Below are 17,889 nucleotides of genomic sequence, written 5' to 3'. Positions count from 1 at the left end.
AACCTGAAGGATATGAAACTTCAGTTAGGTTTTGGAAGAATTGTTAATTGTGGGAACATAAAATTTGCCACACAGTGCATTCTGTACATTCTACAGACAATGCATGCATTCACAGACGTGGTAGTTGGTACTTCATTTACAAGGTGTAAATATATCTCCTAATCCCACTAAAACCCTGAAATGGGAGGACTGGGTTCATTTCTATAAGTTTTTTTTAATTTATTTATTAATGAGAGGTATTTAGTTACAACAGTTTTTGCAGCTTTTAACATTCTATTCAATTAAATCAGTTCCTGCCCTAAAGGAGCTTACAGTCTAAGATCCCCACTCCACATGCATACATGTACTGTATGTGTGTTACTGGTAGGATTACCAGGTGAAAATACAAGAAAAAAAAAAAGATTGAAAAAGATACCTATTGCAGCTACCACATTTAAGTACTGCTAAGTTACAATATATGAAAATTACATTTTTGGATTACACTTTAAAATGGTATTAAACCCAAAGGCAAACATTTATTATATTGCAGCTTACCAATCATTAGATGTGATGGCTGCATTCACTTTCTTTATTAGGCTTTATTTCTTCTAATTTTATCTGGTGATCCCGGCAGTAAGTCTGTTGTTTTAATAAAGAAGAAGTCCTCCAGCAGAATGTATCAGTTAATGAGATGAGACAAACCATTTAACACTAGCAGAGGGTTTTACAGTGAGCTGCTTTTATTTATTTATGTAAAGCGTTTATCCCAAAAGGAAAAAACGGTGTTCTTCAATTGCTTTTACCGTATTACATGGAGTTTTACTTCAATTTGTTACTGTATTAAAATCTACTAGTATATCTAACATTCCGCCCCCCCCCCCCTCCCCACACTCACAATGCTGCTGTCCAAAGGATCCCCTGTGCTCCTTCATCCAGAGTGAAGGCATTCTAATACAGGAGGTTTTATTGGTCAGATCACCAGGTGCAGACAAAGGGAAAAAGCCTTTGAAAAGAAAACGAACGCAGTCACCACATCTAGTAATTGGTAAGCAATATATTACATTTTTAGTTTTGGGTTTAATACCGCTTTAAGCTAGATGTGTCATGTTGGTACAAAAAAAAGACCATTGACGTAGGAAGATAAAATCTTCAGTAAACCTTTTCTTTGCACAGCTCAAGCAGTCATTGTGTGATTCCCAGAGCATGAGAACGTACTCTAGAAGACTTTAAGTGTATGCTCTTTGTATTACTGACACTCATTATGATTGGTGCCCTCAATAACATATAAAAACACAAATCCCAAAACCTAATAATGAATTTTAAAAGTGTAGCACTTCTGTACCTATAGGAAGATGAGAAAGAACACCATGTAGTGTACTAAAAATTCAAATCTTAGGGTGGAATCCTATAATCATTTGTTGGGGGGAAAAGAACTGGGTGTCCATCACGTTCATGAATTTAATATAGCCCAAAGAATTCAGGAAAAATGGTTGAGGTACAAAATACCCAAAAAATAGACAAAAATGGTTCCAAACGTCTCTTTTAGCAACAGTCAAAACAGGCCATGGACCTTTAAGCCATGCACCATTACCTAGCACTTTCCAACATGAGCAGCCGGACTTATTGTAATTTCCATCACCAGCAGTCTGTACCCAGCTTTTCTGAACACTTTTCAGCTGCAAGGCCCCTTCCCAGGATCCTCTAAACTGGCAATTATCTTCCTTCTCCAGCAAAGCAACATAAGTTCCTTAAACTCAGACTCTGGGCTCTCTTTCAGCAAAGTCCTACAAGGCAGCAGGCTTGGGAGGTGAAAGACCTCCAACCAACACAATCTCTTTCCAAAGCAAAGCCTGGAAGGACAAAGACTCTTCCTTCAATGGCATCCTCTCCGTGCAGCATCATGGGAAAGAACACCATTATCCAAGGTCACCTAAAATATTAAAATCCTTCTCCAGCATGCGCCACTGCTGGCAATAAATCTCCTAGTGATTTGACAGAGGGAAATAAACATTTATAGTGCAGTTATAATGTGGTTTAGTGGTTGGCACTTCTGTCTTGCAGCACTGCAGATCTCAGTTGACGATCATGACACTATCTACATGGAGTGTACTTGTTTGGCTTTTCTCTGGCTACTTTGTCTCTTTCCACACTGCAAAAACATGCTGGTAGGTAAATTGGTCCTTATATAATATTCTATTGAACATGACCAGGACTACTGCCTCATGACAGTATAGCTGATGTTCTGGTTGCCAAAGCCTACACCTACAAACCTTATACCAATCATCACCTTAAATAATGATGCAACACATTTGTTGGATTTAAAAAACCATAGAAGCCCTTTATTAACAACCATGAACAACAAAATTAACTTTTTTCTTCATTTCATGCAACAATTAACTTTCCAACCCAAATGTATCTGACTGAAATATATATGTGTCAGATTGATGAAGGACATCTTTCTATCGCATCGGCTGTATCCACCACACTTTACCATCCTGGCCCCTAGCCGCAGTTACACTGGCTCAGGGACAATATTCTTAATGTTTTTCACACACGATGTAGCCCAATGACAGATATCCTCTTACTTCCTTGTTAGGGATGGTACCCATACCAAGAAAGGCCCAAACCATTACAATTCACGTCCTGTATTTTACCAATCCAACCTTCAACAACCTGATACCCCTGCCAAAGATGCTCACAAGTGAAAGCTCACGCTTAGGTGACCCACCACAGTCTCAAAGCCCTTTGAAGAACCTCTTGCAAACCCAAAAACCACATGTCTATTCTGACAGGAGTCAAATGAACACCTTCTCCCCATAAATATATCAAATTATCCCCTTCCAACTCAACATGACGCACAACCAAACCAAACTAACAAAAAATGTTGCCACCTTCTTGTTTACCTTATCCCTTGCTTTATTAATCCTGTTCACTGATCGTGCCATACACCAGGAAGCCCTGGCAATGATGTCCGACCACACTAGGATGGTGTCTGGAAAGGAAGACCGTAAGCGGAGAAAATCCAGCTTTATGTCCCGGATTAACTCCCGTAAACACCTAAGTCCTAGATCGTTGCCCCCCACATGTAGTATTAGGATGTCCGGGGCCTTATCCAATCTGGCATATCTTGGAATTTGCGGCAACACCTTGGACAACAGCATGCCAGGGACCCCGATCTATCTCATTACAACTTCATTACGTGGGAAACCCAGCTGCCTGCCCTCTGGTCTTACTAACGCCCTCTTAGCACCCCCAAAAAAACATAAGAATGTCCAAGGATCCACATCAAGCAAGCTGGTTCTGAAAAACAGAAAGCAACAAACATAACAAAGCACCAACCCCCCAGGTGACATGCCACACTAAAAACCCCACAAATCCTTGGACACCAGAACCATCTTTAACAACAGGTAACTAACTAACAGTCACCAAGACACCCGACTTACTCCAGGAATGAACACAAGGTTTACTGACATACAAGGACTATAATAGGTGTGGACAAACATACAAACGAAAACGCTGAGATTCCCAACAACCAATTTGCCTTAGAATCTGGTCGCTCAGGCCCCACCGGGCCCCCTCTGTGGCAGCCCCAATCTGAAATGGGAGGAATAGGCAGATGGCGGGAAACCACCTGCCAGCAAACATTATCTGAAAATTGTAACAAATTGATACCGCAACATGGCGGTACCATCTGAATGTATGAAAAAAGGCCCGGGCACCACATCCACCGGTGTAAGATTCTGGTACCTTCGGTACCCTTCCAGCCCAATTCTTCCGCATATAGCTACCTGTCCCTTTAAATCTCGTGACGTCATGACTAGGCGCCGCTCTGAGCGGCTATTTCAATCGCCGGTTTTCACTCACAAGGTGTTCGTACAAACCGCTTGTTACACAGCCTTGTCTGACGCTGTGTAATGTTCCGGTACCTTTGGTACCCTAAATTACACTTTCCACAAGTGTATGCGCCCCACCATTTACTTTTGGAAAGGTGCGCATACACCTTTAAGACTGGAGCTGTCATCACCCAGCGCCGGACTAGATGGCTATTTAAAGCGCCGGTTCTCACTCACATGTGTTCGTTCAAACACCCTTACCTGGATGCTAACCTTGCTTGAAGCTCCCATGCTTGCAAGCTTACCTCGCTGACGGAACCTCGCCGCGCTGATCCCTGTATCCCGCTACTGGATCATCCGCCTCTCCTGAACCACCCTTCGGCTGTATCGCTAATAGTGCTAAGTACCCCGCAGGGGAATTCTCTATAAACTTATACTAAGCTTACACTATCTAGCTCTGCATAGTAAAGACTGTTTATCACATTTGCATAACTAGATTGCTAGCTCTTGAGACTACTGCTACTTTTCTGCACTGGGTTGATCTCTTTTGTATGTCCACCTGCTATTCTGTCATCTGCTACCATACAACATTGCTAAACCTTCCTGCATCCATCTGCTACTGTCTCACCTTCAAGTGTCTATCACCTACCACCTCCACTCAACCTATCCCTCAACCTTCATCATTGTGTTACCACATACATAAAGTCATTCTAGGAACCAGCTTGCTAATTGTGTGTATTTACTGGCTGAAATAAGACCTTCCACACATGATGAGTCATTGAGGTTGGGAATGGTATCTCAGCATATCTCTTACATGACTACTGACATGGAACTATTTCTGCAGCTGAAAATCCACACCATATAAGAAACGCAGGAGCGTTACAGATTGAACGAACCAAAAAATGGATTCAGCAGAAATAACCACTCAGGTGACACAATTAAAACAGCAAGTATCTGCGTTAATACACGCACTTGCTGAATTAAAAGAAGACAATCAGGCTCTGTCGCAGCAGGTAATTAGACTGACACAACTTACCTCTGCTCAGTCCCCTGAACCCAAGATAAATCCCCCTTTGGTATTTACAGGCGATCGCAAAAAATTTCGCGAATTTAAAAACGCATGTGAGTTACTTTTTTTTGCTAAAACCTCGTACCTACCTTACTGATCACATTAAGGTTTGTACTATTATTTCTTACCTATCAAGCGATCCTCGAGCCTGAGCAGATTCTCTTTTTGAGAAAAACGACCAGCTTCTCAACTCCTATGCCTTGTTCCTGGCAGAGCTCACTAGCCTATATGATGACCCCAATAGGCAGAGTACTGCTGATCTTCAGTTAAGATCCTTGAAACAAGGAAGGAGGCCTGTAGAAGACTTTGTCGCAGAGTTCAAGAGATGGACCCTTGATTCAGAATGGAATGATGCATCTCTGAAAACCCAATTTAGGCTTGGCCTATCAGAAGCCGTTAAGGACGAGCTCGCCCGAGCGGATCTGCCAAAAACCCTGGATGCATTAATACAACTCAGTATTACCATAGATAGAAGACTACGAGAAAGAAAGGCTGAAAAGATGGGAATGCCATTATCTGTTTCCTCTCGGAGTCTGGCCGTTACTATGGAGGTAGGAACCATACGCCCACCGCTATCAACTATGGAAAAAGCCAAAAGACGAAATGAAAATCTCTGCTTGTACTGTGCATCCCCGGATCACAAGATAAACGTCTGTCCCCTAGTCAACAAAAAGAAGGGTGAGTGTTCACATATCTCCCTAGGAGGATTGACAACTTCATTCACTAACCCCTACATTTCTGTTTTTTTGACATTACAGTGGGACCAGAACAGGATTACTACTAAGGCCATGATTGACACAGGATCTTGTGGAAATTATATGGATATATGTTTTGCTGCTTTAAATAAAATTCCTATTATTTCTAAACTCAAACCTGTCTCAGTAAGTCTTATTACCGGTGTTCCGTTATCCTCTGGTCCGATCACCGATCAGACACAAGCACTTCTAGTCACTATTAACGAGTCTCATAGGGAGACTTCTACCTTCGATTTAATACCATCACCCCACTTTCCCATTGTGTTGGGACTTCCCTGGTTGCACACACACCAACCAACCATAGATTGGAAGAAACGGTCCTTGACCTTCCCTTCTTGTTATTGCGAGGAAACGTGTAACCTCCCGTTTTCCGGGAAGATTCTGTCTGTGGTGACAGATGAGATTGCACCACTATGTTATCAGGATCTTTCTGAGGTTTTTCTTGAGAAAAATGCTCAAGCATTACCTCCTCATCGAGACTATGATTGTAGCATTGATCTACTCCCAAATAGCAAATTGCCGTTCGGTCATGTTTATCCTCTTTCACAGGATGAACTTGCCCATCTCAAAACCTATTTGGATGAGAACTTGGAAAAAGGTTTTATTAGACCTTCCACTTCTTCCACAGCAGCAGGACTCTTTTTTGTTCGCAATAAAGATTCAAGTCTCAGACCTATCATCGACTACAGGAAATTGAATGCTATCACAATAAAAGATCGCTATCCTCTACCGCTCATCCCTGAGCTCATTGAGCAGGTGCGTGGAGCTACCTATTTTTCAAAATTAGACCTGAAAGGAGCATACAATCTCATTCGAATCCGTGATGGACACGAGTGGAAGACTGCATTCAGAACTAGATACGGATTGTTCGAATATCTTGTGATGCCATTCGGCCTATGCAATGCCCCTGCAGTTTTCCAACGATTTATAAACGATATTTTTAAAGACTTACTAGATGTCTGTGTTGTGGTATATATGGATGATATACTTATATATTCACGGACCCTGTCGGAACACATAAGACATGTAAGACTAGTATTATCGAGATTGCTTGCACATAATCTTTATGTGAAGCTGAAGAAATGCTTGTTCCATAAAGATGAGGTACTCTTTCTAGGCTACATCATATCCAAAACAGGAATCGACATGGACATGAGTAAAATATCCTGCATTCAGGATTGGCCTACACCAACTACACGCAAGGCGCTACAGCGATTCCTGGGATTTTCAAATTTCTACAGGAAGTTCATAAAAAACTTTTCTGCTATTGTGAGACCCCTCACACAGCTCACTAGCATACAAATACCATTTAAATGGTCAGAAGAAGCAAATAAGGCTTTCCACTTGTTAAAGACAAGGTTTACTTCCGCTCCCATATTACGCCATCCAGACCCATCCCTCCAATACATTCTGGAGGTAGATGCGTCAAACATGGCAGTAGGAGCAATACTCTCCCAACGACCTACCCACACTTCACCACTTCATCCAGTCGCTTTTTTTTCTAAATCCCTGAGCATTCCCGAGATAAATTACCCCGTGGGTGAAAAGGAACTGCTTGCTATAAAATTGGCTCTGGAGAATTGGCGACATTTACTCGAAGGCACCCAATTACCAATAATTATATACACGGACCATAAAAACCTCCAATATCTTCAGACTAGCAAAACTCTCTCGCATCGACAGGTACGATGGTCACTATTCTTTCTAAGGTTTAACTTCCTAGTGACCTACACACCTGCAGATAAGAACAAAAAGGCGGATGCACTATCACGACTAACTGAAGAAAACTACTTTGAAATCCCTTCCGTTCCTATAATACCTCACAAACGCATTATTGGAGTTGTCCGTTCCTTAAAGGAAGAGGTTCCGCATGGTATAAGTTTGGATTCACCCCCACCACAACTAAATACTGATGCAGAAGGCTTCCTCTACTACAACGACAAACTTTACATACCACCTACCCTACGCACCAAGATCTTGGAATTATCGCATGATGTGCCTATGGCAGGACATATGGGTATGACAAAGACTTTCAATTTGATTTCTCGACAATTCTGGTGGCCTGACATGAAAACATCTATACAAAAATTCGTCTCTTCATGCAATGTCTGTGCCAGGTCCAAAATTGACACTACGAGACCATCCGGTCTACTATGCAGTCTACCAATACCCCAAACTCCATGGGAGGTTTTGTCATTGGACTTCATCGTAGAATCGCCTCCTTCCAAAGGATTTAATACCATCTTGGTGTCAGTGGACCATCTGACAAAGATGGCACATTTCATTGCTATTCGCAGACTACCTTCGTCCAAACAAACGGCAGAACTCCTGATGAAACATGTCTTCAGATTACATGGTATCCCAAAAACTCTTCTGTCTGACCGTGGATCCCAATTTATTTCTAAATTCTGGCAAGAACTATGTCACATACTACGGATTGAGCGGAAGCTCACTTCTCCTTACCATCCGCAGACCAACGGACAGACTGAAAGAGTCAACCAATGCATCGAGCAGTATTTACGTTGTTACACTTCTTACCAACAGGATGATTGGTTGGATCTTCTCCCCCTGGCAGAATTTGCCTACAACAACGCAACTCACAGTACAACCAAGCAGAGTCCGTTCTACTTGAACTATGGGTTCCATCCCTCTATTCTCCCTCCACGCATCCTTCCTTCAAATAACCCAGTAGCCTCAGACTATCTTACCCAAATAAAGGATTCTCTGGGTTTACTAAATACTACCATTGCACACGCTCACAGTCAACAAAAGAAGTACTATGATCTTCGTAGAAGACCTTCTCCACAGTATACTATCGGGGACCTCGTTTGGCTCTCAACAAAAAACTTGAGACTGAAGATCCCTAGCAAAAAGCTTGGACCTCTGTTCTTGGGACCTTTCCCAATCAAGAAACTTATTGGAAAAGCTGCAGTGCAGCTTACATTGCCAATGGACCTAAAAATCCATCCCATTTTCCATGTGTCGCTACTAAAACCCCATGTTCCGGACCAAGGAATAAGGCCTAATATTCCACCTCCCCCTCCTGTACAAGTTGAAGGTGGAGAAGAATACGAGATAAAAGAGATTCTGGATTCTCGTATCTACAGAAGAAGACTTCAGTACTTGGTTAGATGGAAGAACTATGGGCCCCAAGACGACACCTGGCTAAACACCTCTGACATACATGCCCCTAGATTAATCCGCAATTTTCATGCGAGATACCCAGACAAACAAGCTCCAGAGGCCTTCAGGAGCAGGCCTTAAGGGGGGGGGTATTGTAATGTTCCGGTACCTTTGGTACCCTAAATTACACTTTCCACAAGTGTATGCGCCCCACCATTTACTTTTGGAAAGGTGCGCATACACCTTTAAGACTGGAGCTGTCATCACCCAGCGCCGGACTAGATGGCTATTTAAAGCGCCGGTTCTCACTCACATGTGTTCGTTCAAACACCCTTACCTGGATGCTAACCTTACTTGAAGCTCCCATGCTTGCAAGCTTACCTCGCTGACGGAACCTCGCCACGCTGATCCCTGTATCCCGCTACTGGATCATCCGCCTCTCCTGAACCACCCTTCGGCTGTATCGCTAATAGTGCTAAGTACCTAGCAGGGGAATTCTCTATAAACTTATACTAAGCTTACACTATCTAGCTCTGCATAGTAAAGACTGTTTATCACATTTGCATAACTAGATTGCTAGCTCTTGAGACTACTGCTACTTTTCTGCACTGGGTTGATCTCTTTTGTATGTCCACCTGCTATTCTGTCATCTGCTACCATACAACATTGCTAAACCTTCCTGCATCCATCTGCTACTGTCTCACCTTCAAGTGTCTATCACCTACCACCTCCACTCAACCTATCCCTCAACCTTCATCATTGTGTTACCACATACATAAAGTCGTTCTAGGAACCAGCTTGCTAATTGTGTGTATTTACTGGCTGAAATAAGACCTTCCACACATGATGAGTCATTGAGGTTGGGAATGGTATCTCAGCATATCTCTTACATGACTACTGACGTGGAACTATTTCTGCAGCTGAAAATCCACACCATATAAGAAACGCAGGAGCGTTACACGCTGCCGAAGCCTCCTGCTATTTCCTGTATCTCGCTACGGATCCTGTATCTCGCTACCAATCCTTCTCCTCATTACCGGACCCCTCATCTCTCTAAAACCAACTAGTGATAAGTACCCCGCAGGGGATTCCTTCCTATCAACTTGCACTATCTACTCTTGTATACTAAAGACTGTTGCTATCTATGCATTACTATTTCTATCATCTGCACTGTTACATAGATTGCTAGCTCTTGAGTCTACTACCATCTATATCCTTGCACTGAGTTAGCAATTCCTGTACACTTCATCTGCTGTCCCCTACCACCTGTTAATTGTACATGATTGCTAACCTATCTGCATACTATCTATCACCATCTGCTAACACTCCTGAACATTACTATTGAGTGCCTATCATTGCTATCACTACTCACGCCTGTCCTTTCAGCACATCACCTCTATACTATCGTATACAACCTATCACTCCAGGAACATCTTAACTGAGTGCCTGTATATTTGCATGCTGAGGCAGGCTGGGCCACAATGATGAGTCTGGAGAGTTGGATATGGTGATTCAACACATCTCTGCACGACTACTGAGTGGAAATTCTGCAGCTGCATATCCATTTCACTAAACAAACGCCGGAGCGTTACAACCGGGCACAAAGAGGAACCCAACACTCTTCTGAGCTCCGCACAAGTCCACTGACCCAACTGATCAGTGTTCGATTTTCTAATAACCAGGGTGACCCTGACACCTTGAGCCAACGTGTCCAATTAAGCTAGCCCCCCTGCAGTATTTCTTGAAGGAATAACCAATTTCCCCACCCACAGTGCCCCAAAAAAGGCCAGCACGAATGCTGTCCGAAACAATGTGACCTCAAAAGGAGTGGAATAAACTTGGGGCAAGCCATCTAACAGGACTCGAAGCATTGTAAAGGACACAGTCCGACAAGAATCTGCCAACCTGAGGTCCCTCCAGTAGCCCTTCAGGGCCATGCCAACCACAAAGGATTTAGTGACATCCTCAACGGCTGACAACTTGAACATGAAGGCCAAGCCGGCCATTTTCCGGCTAAGCGAAGAAATCGATACACCCTCCTTGCAATTTTTTCCTATGAAGTATAAAATGTGCATCCCCAAAGCAGCCACCCACTGAACTTACCAGTACCTGCCACTCGGACCTGCTTTACGCTGTCCACGTGGACTCCGCAACTGATCGTTGGATCAACTCAGCTAGGGAGGCGACACTACGTCCTACAATCGACTGGGGCACAGGATTCCAAGCCGCTCCGCCTCCGGTGCCAACTGACGAAATCTGTCCCACTGCAATCGAGAAAGCGCGTCAGCCACATTGTTCTCCACTCCAGGAACATGAACATCATAGACAAAAGCATTCAAACTCAAACACTGCAGAACTAAATGCCTAAGCATGCGCACTACCGGTGGTGACAAAGCAGACACTGAGTTAATGGCATGTACCACACCTAGATTATAACAGTGAAACCAAATATGATGATTCTGAAACTCTAGCCCCATAATTCCACTGCCAGCACTATCAGGAATAATTCCAACACTACCAACTTCCAGATGAATTCATATTTGTTACAAGACTCTGTTCACCTTCCCGCGCTCCAGCTGCCTCCGAAATAGGCTCCAAACCCCACTGAGCCTGCCGCATCAGTGTAAAAGTCCAAATCATCATTGGAAACCACAGACCCCATCCATGCCATACACGGAAATCATCCTGATGCTCATTAGTTATTCTCACAACCTTTAACCCCTGCAGTAGCAGAAACCAACCGCCGGTAAACACCTGACCCATCGGCAAGATGCGCCACACCAAATTGAGTTTTCCCAAGAATGACTGTAAAGCGAGTGAGTCCCAGCAACTGCCCCCCCGCAGATCCTCCAGCTTGTCCAGTGGTAAACGGTATTCCATTCTACTGGTATCAATGATAATACCTTAAAAATTCACTTCTGTGGTGGGCCCCTCTGTTTTATCCACTGCCAACGGCCCCCCAAAGATTTGAAAAATATGTTGAAGGATAGTCAACAGCGTCAAACAAGTCTGATCCCCAGGAGGGCCAAAAACTTGGAAATCATCCAAGTAATAAATGATTGACTTTAATCTCGACAAATTTCGTACAACCCTTTTCAAAAAGGAAAAATAGGAACAAGAAAAGGCGTAACCCATGGGTAGGCACTGATCAATGAAATAGCTGCCCTCCCACATATAGCCCAACAGATTAAAACAATCCGGATGAAAAACAGAAGGCTGCTTCAATATTGGCCATAAGGGCCCCTTGACTGAATCGGCGCACCCACCTGACAGCCCCAGGTGGGTCTAGGGTGAAACTTCACCTTGAAGGGGATGTTCCGCTTTATGTCCTCCCCCCCCAACCCCCCCCCACCTTCTACCACCTTTGCCACTTTTTTAGGGAAGTCGGTACCTAGAAGAGAAGGATCTGGGCTGCTCTGTGCAAAACCACTGCACAGAGCAGGTAAGTATAACATGTTTGTTTTTTTAACTAAAAAAAAAAACAGACTTTAGTATAACTTTAAAGTGAAACTTCACCTTAAAGGGGACGTTCTGCTTAATGTCCTCTACCCCCCTTCTACTACCTTTTGGCGCTTTAAAAATTTTTGGGGTGAGTGGGTACCTAGTTTTGATAGGTACCCTCTCCCAATTCCCCCTTGGATAGCCTATGCACTCTGAGAGGAAGTTTGGCTCCCCCTCTCTTTGCCCGCATTCTTCTGGGACACATCACCATATCATACCAATCACAAATTCACAAAGTGCAGCGCGGTTCATGCATTAGGAAGCCGTCTGTAAAGCCGCAAGGAGCCACTGTCGGCTTCCCACAGTAAACATGCTGGTGCTGGGGACCTGGAGACTGGTGAAGAACTGGTCCTGGTGAGGATCCCTGGAGAGGTAAGTGTCCCTTTTGACACTACAGTATTTGTAGCTGCTGACTTTTAATTTTTAATCGCTAGGGTGAAGATCCTCTTTCAGCCAGAATCCTTACAAAAGAAAAATGTGACAGTGCTCTTTTAATAACTCGTGTATTCTGCACACTGAAGACTGTCAGGCACAGAGACTGTTCTTGTACAATTATGAGCAACCACATTAAACTAGCAGATCTGTGAAATGCTTACTGCCTAATGTATGCAAATCTCATGCACAGATAGAGGGTATAGCGAATGTGGAATGGATGTATCCGAAGGAGCAGTATGTACTGCAAACTGCATGACTCTCACTGATATATTTAAAGTTTAATCACATCTGTCACACAGAGATTGATCAACTCCATCAATCCAGGGTGTGGAATCTAGAATTACTGCATTGGGACCCTTCAGCTGTCACTATATTAGCATTGTGGCACAAGATGCGTGCTGCCAGTGTTTGACGTGGCATGATACGTGAAAAGGAATCTCACAGGATGGGGAAAATTTCATATCCACACCAGTGAGCTGGACTGACAGATTCTCAAAAGCTGACTAAAATTATTATTACTAATGAGAAAAGAGGAGATGTGTATGTAAAAGTGTTAAATAATTAGTATTTTACTAAACCATTTTTAAAGAGACCCAGACACTAACTTTACCGATTGCTAAAAACACATCCAAATTTTAAATACTTGCTTGTTTTTCTTTTTATAAATTATTTTGAGTCACTTTTAATGTGTCTCTAAACTTGCTAGAAAACTAGACTATTCTAGGGAAAGTCAATTTCTTATCACAGCCCCCTTTGTCCTTGCATGTCATAGGCCTCTCCTTTTCTGGAAGTGGGTAATTGCTGTTGTGCTGGGCTTGGCCCTCTGCTCTTCTCTTCACCTCCCTATATAATCCCTTTTTTTGGAGCATCAAGGTAGCATACTACCAGTTGGAGCAGTCACCCTTCTTTTTGTTCTCATTGTAGGATTGGCTAACAAACTCTTTAATGTCTATTGTTGTCCCAGTCAGGTTAGGGCTCTCCTGGGCGCAAGCCATCTCTGTGTAGTGTCTTAGGTAACCATATGGGGAGAACCCCATTATGGTGGTTTGTGGGTCATTTAGAGGTCTGTGACATCATCACGCTTGACATAAATAAATGTCACGATGCAAATGAATGTCATGACGTCACAATGCACGTTGTGATGTTTATTACACCATGTGTGATGATGTTGCTGTGTTTTTTTACGTCGTGACATTATGCCAATTTGGCACCAATAGCGCCCATTTTAAGCACATTTACAAACATTTCTCATGTTTATTGGTTGACATTAACCTCTGAAGCAGTGGGCATGACTAGCGAAACGGGTCAGGTTTCCAGCGTTTCTCCCATAATATCAGTTGTTGGGACGCCTCTCCCTCACCATCTTCTCCATCTATAAAAGAGACCATGGTTCCTCTGGATACAAACCTATAGACGACTATTATCTGGAACAGTACGGATTTCCCAAGACCTACATGGATGGTTAAGTATCACTTTATTCATTTTTTTTTTTTGGAACTTTCATTGATTAATCTGGTGGCTCTCCTATTAGACAATTACAAGCTATGCTTCACACAGTTTGAAGAACTTTCCTATAAGGATTCAGTTGCCAACAGGGGATCATTCAAGGTACCATGCTATAAGCTATACATTAGGATACATGTGAGGACATGGGCAGCTTTCCCTGGGAGTCTTCCAGCAATTTCTGACATATTATTTTCAACCATAGACTCTTTGTGGTCATCTAGCCATATGAAGTGGCCTATCCTTGGTTCTTAATAGGGAGGAGAGGTCTTTTCCATGTGATACAGCTATATAGTTCATATTGACTAGTCCCCCTCCCGGGGTATATACTGTATACCTATTAGGATTTCATCCATGCAATTTTGTTGCTATTTTTTTGAGGGTGATGCTTAATACATAAATCAGTTTTCCCTCAGCTGCAATGGTTGGGTTTTCAAATAATTGGCCAATTATGGTTTCAAGTTAGAAAGTAGGTTTTTGTGTGTTCTAGGATTTCAATAAAGAATTCATTCTCATTCTATTCCTTACATGTTTCAAGCAATTTGCTGGGACTCACACTCTTTTAGGGATACATTATAGATTTTGATATTGAGGTTGAGCTTTAGTTTGGTTTTTATCATTTTTTTTTACAGTGTATTTCACAATCTTTATACCTCCCTCCTGCACAAGCCCCTTCTATCTCTAGCATCCTTGGGCAGCTTTAGCCCTATATGCTAGAGGTGCCCTGCTCCGAAATGTCGCCTGAAGGTCTGGGCATGTGTGAGCAGCACAATACGCAATTACATCATGAAAGTTACAAGAAGACCTGGGAAGTGCCTGCTTTAAAGAGATATACAGTAAACCCCCCTCAATCGCGGGTGTTACGTTCCGGACCCACCCGCGAAAAGTGAAAATCCACGAAATAGAAAAACCCTATTAAAATACACTGTAGGCATTTTTTTTTACTGTCACTGTACTTTTAAAAGCATTTTACGGTCTTTAAACACACTTTTAAAACAATAGAAACTCATTTAAACACATAAAAGATACTGAGAGACAGAGCAAGAGCTATGAAAAACACAAAAATATTTAATTGTCAATGATTTATATAGAAACATAACATTACAGAAAAAAACGCAATATACCGGGACCGCAAAAACTGAACTGCGATGGAGCGGGGGTTTACTGTAGTGGCAGAACAGACTGGAGCCTTGGGGGGCTTGCAGATAGCCTCCTTGTCACTCTTTCAGCCTTCCTGCACCCAGTTTGATTTCCCCAGAACCCCTACTGCTATCTGTGCATTAAGCTGTGCACTTGGTAAATAAAGAGTCTATCCCACTCTGTATATAATTTCTTCTAATTTCTCTACATTGGTGGTCGATCTAATCATATATGTTATTTCTAGTCCTGCTTAACCTATCCTGCCTCTACAGACTGTGCTATTGCTATAAGGCAAGGGTCCAGGTAAGTAGTGAATGTTTAAAAGAAAGAAAAGCCAGCATTAATCACATCTGCCTGTATTAACGGCGAGAGATGAGAAAAGATGTACCTGCTAGTGCAAAGACTGTTCCCACGACTGTTGCAGAAGAGTTTTTTGAGATGACAAAGATCCTCCTCACACAATTATTGTTCCCACAAAAGCCATTCAAAATCATTCTCAGGCTATGGGCATCCACCCAAAAATTTATGCTGGGTGTGTAGTGATCGGGCATTTCCAGAAATGTCAGTGTGTCAGACATATTATACAGAGGTGAAGAAAGAAAAAGAAGCCTCCTTAAAAAAGGTAGCATCTTTAAATAATAGACAGAAAATTGTGCTATCCTCTCCCTAAAATGTCACATAGTCAGTCAATGCATTTATCTGTAGCAAGGTACAACAAGCATGTGACGTCACATCCGACTGATGGAATGCACGCTGCAACTGTCGTAACCACCGAGCTGCACATAGCGGTAATCCGAGGACTGCTTTGTATTTTAATGTAAGTGGATATTTTTTATAATAAAGTGTTATCAAGGATATTTCGCTATGACGAGTCCTTTATTTTTATGGCACTGAGGAGAAGAACACGGCCAGCATTTAGGGCATAGCAGCCCCGCACAGTATTTTTGTTCCAGCTCAGACCTGCAGTGAGAGATTACCCCTGTCACAGAGGCCCTTGTCTAGAGACATCCAGTGAGTAGGGACACAGCAGGAGAGCACCATCTCAAGGAGCACGAATTATTGAAGCACCACAGCACTTTCTTTATGTTGCTATTTATGAACTGTATCCGAAGGGTATTGCGCGGTTTGCACTGGGCACTTTAATTGTGTATATATTTTCATTGTTTGCACCTCTGGGTCTGTCTGAGTATAAGTACTGAGTGAAGCAGATCTACTGCGATGTACTGTATAGATCTTGTTTTGGCATCACCTTCCAGTGGGAACCCAGGTTGGGGTACCAAGATGTGGACTTTCTATATGGATTTGCTATACTAAGGTATGGATATGGGGCTGGGCAACAGGGGGCACTCGGCCTTATTCTGAAATGTAATTGCACATCCGGAGAGGAGGAGTTATGGAATTGTGTCTGTGAAGACATGTAATATCCAATAAATAGTTGTCCAGAAAACATCCCTAATGCCTGGCCTGAAGTTACTAAAAGGAATAAAGTGTGTTGAAAGGGGGTGCACTGCATTCATACTGTATCATACAGAACTGGGATTGAAGAGTTAACTAACCGTCTGGGTCGAGGGAGAGACTTTTCATGCAGGGAGAAGTGTGCCCAGAATAATCTGTGAGGTTATAGATTATTCTGAGAGTGTTGAAGATATGTTACTGTGCAGTCTTTATGGCTGGAAGATGTACAATTAATATACAGAGGGAATAGCAGCCAGTCTTGAGGGATGTGTGTGAGTCACATAGTGAAGATGTGATATGAGGGCAGGTGGAGCAAAGTATCTATTCATGCTACTTTCCCAAAATGCTTGAAGTCCATCAGCTGGGTACAGGGAAGTGGACCAGGATGTCAGTCCTTTTGCAGGTGGATTTTCCCCTTCTGTCTAAGTAGTAGTCTGTAGTTATGTGTCCGATACATGTGTAGTGAATAAAATAGTGCTACAAGCGGTGGTGCAGTGGAGAGTGAATAAAGAGTTCATTGACCTTTAGCCCAGTAAGAGTGAAACCCTTGCACTTAAGTGAGACCACTTATGTGTACTTATGTGTAGAGGAGAGCCACTTTATGTGTGTGTAATGATGTCTGGTGCCCCTAGGGGGTGAAGTGTTAGGTTCTGCTCCCCACCTGTCAACAGGTGGACTTTTTACATCATGCATGGGATTTCCAGTTGTGATACTTTTTTCAACCAACTCCTCTATTGCCAGATTCCTATCAAGCTTGAGGTCTCAGGAATTCACAATAATAGTGATGATCACTTATTGGCTGAGGAGGCCACGGTTTGCAACATAATTACAGATTTCTATACCGGGGCTTATACACTGCTCAAAAAAATTAAAGGAACACTTTTTATTCAGAGTATAGCATCAAGTCAAGTAAACTAATGGGATATTGATCTGGTCAGTTAAGTAGCAGAGGGGATTGTTAATCAGTTTCAGCTGCTTTGGTGTTAATGAATTTACCAACAGGTGCACTAGATGGGCAACAATGAGATGACCTCCAAAACAGGAATGGTTTTACAGGTGAAGGCCACTAACATTTTTTTCCCTACTTATATTTTCT

General features: G+C 42.7%; 1 protein-coding gene across 1 annotated transcript in view; it reads right to left on the bottom strand.

The window, feature by feature from the left end:
- BAALC (BAALC binder of MAP3K1 and KLF4) overlaps positions 1-17,889 on the bottom strand; it is a 156,510-nt gene that overhangs the window by 76,537 nt on the left and 62,084 nt on the right. The gene's annotated exons all lie outside the window — the stretch shown is intronic.

The sequence above is a fragment of the Pelophylax lessonae genome (genome assembly GCF_965119305.1).
Source record: "Pelophylax lessonae genome assembly, chromosome: 5".
NCBI classification, from domain to species: Eukaryota; Metazoa; Chordata; class Amphibia; order Anura; family Ranidae; genus Pelophylax; species Pelophylax lessonae.
Note: the sequence above shows the minus strand (reverse complement) of the source record. Positions and strands in the feature narration are given on the sequence as shown.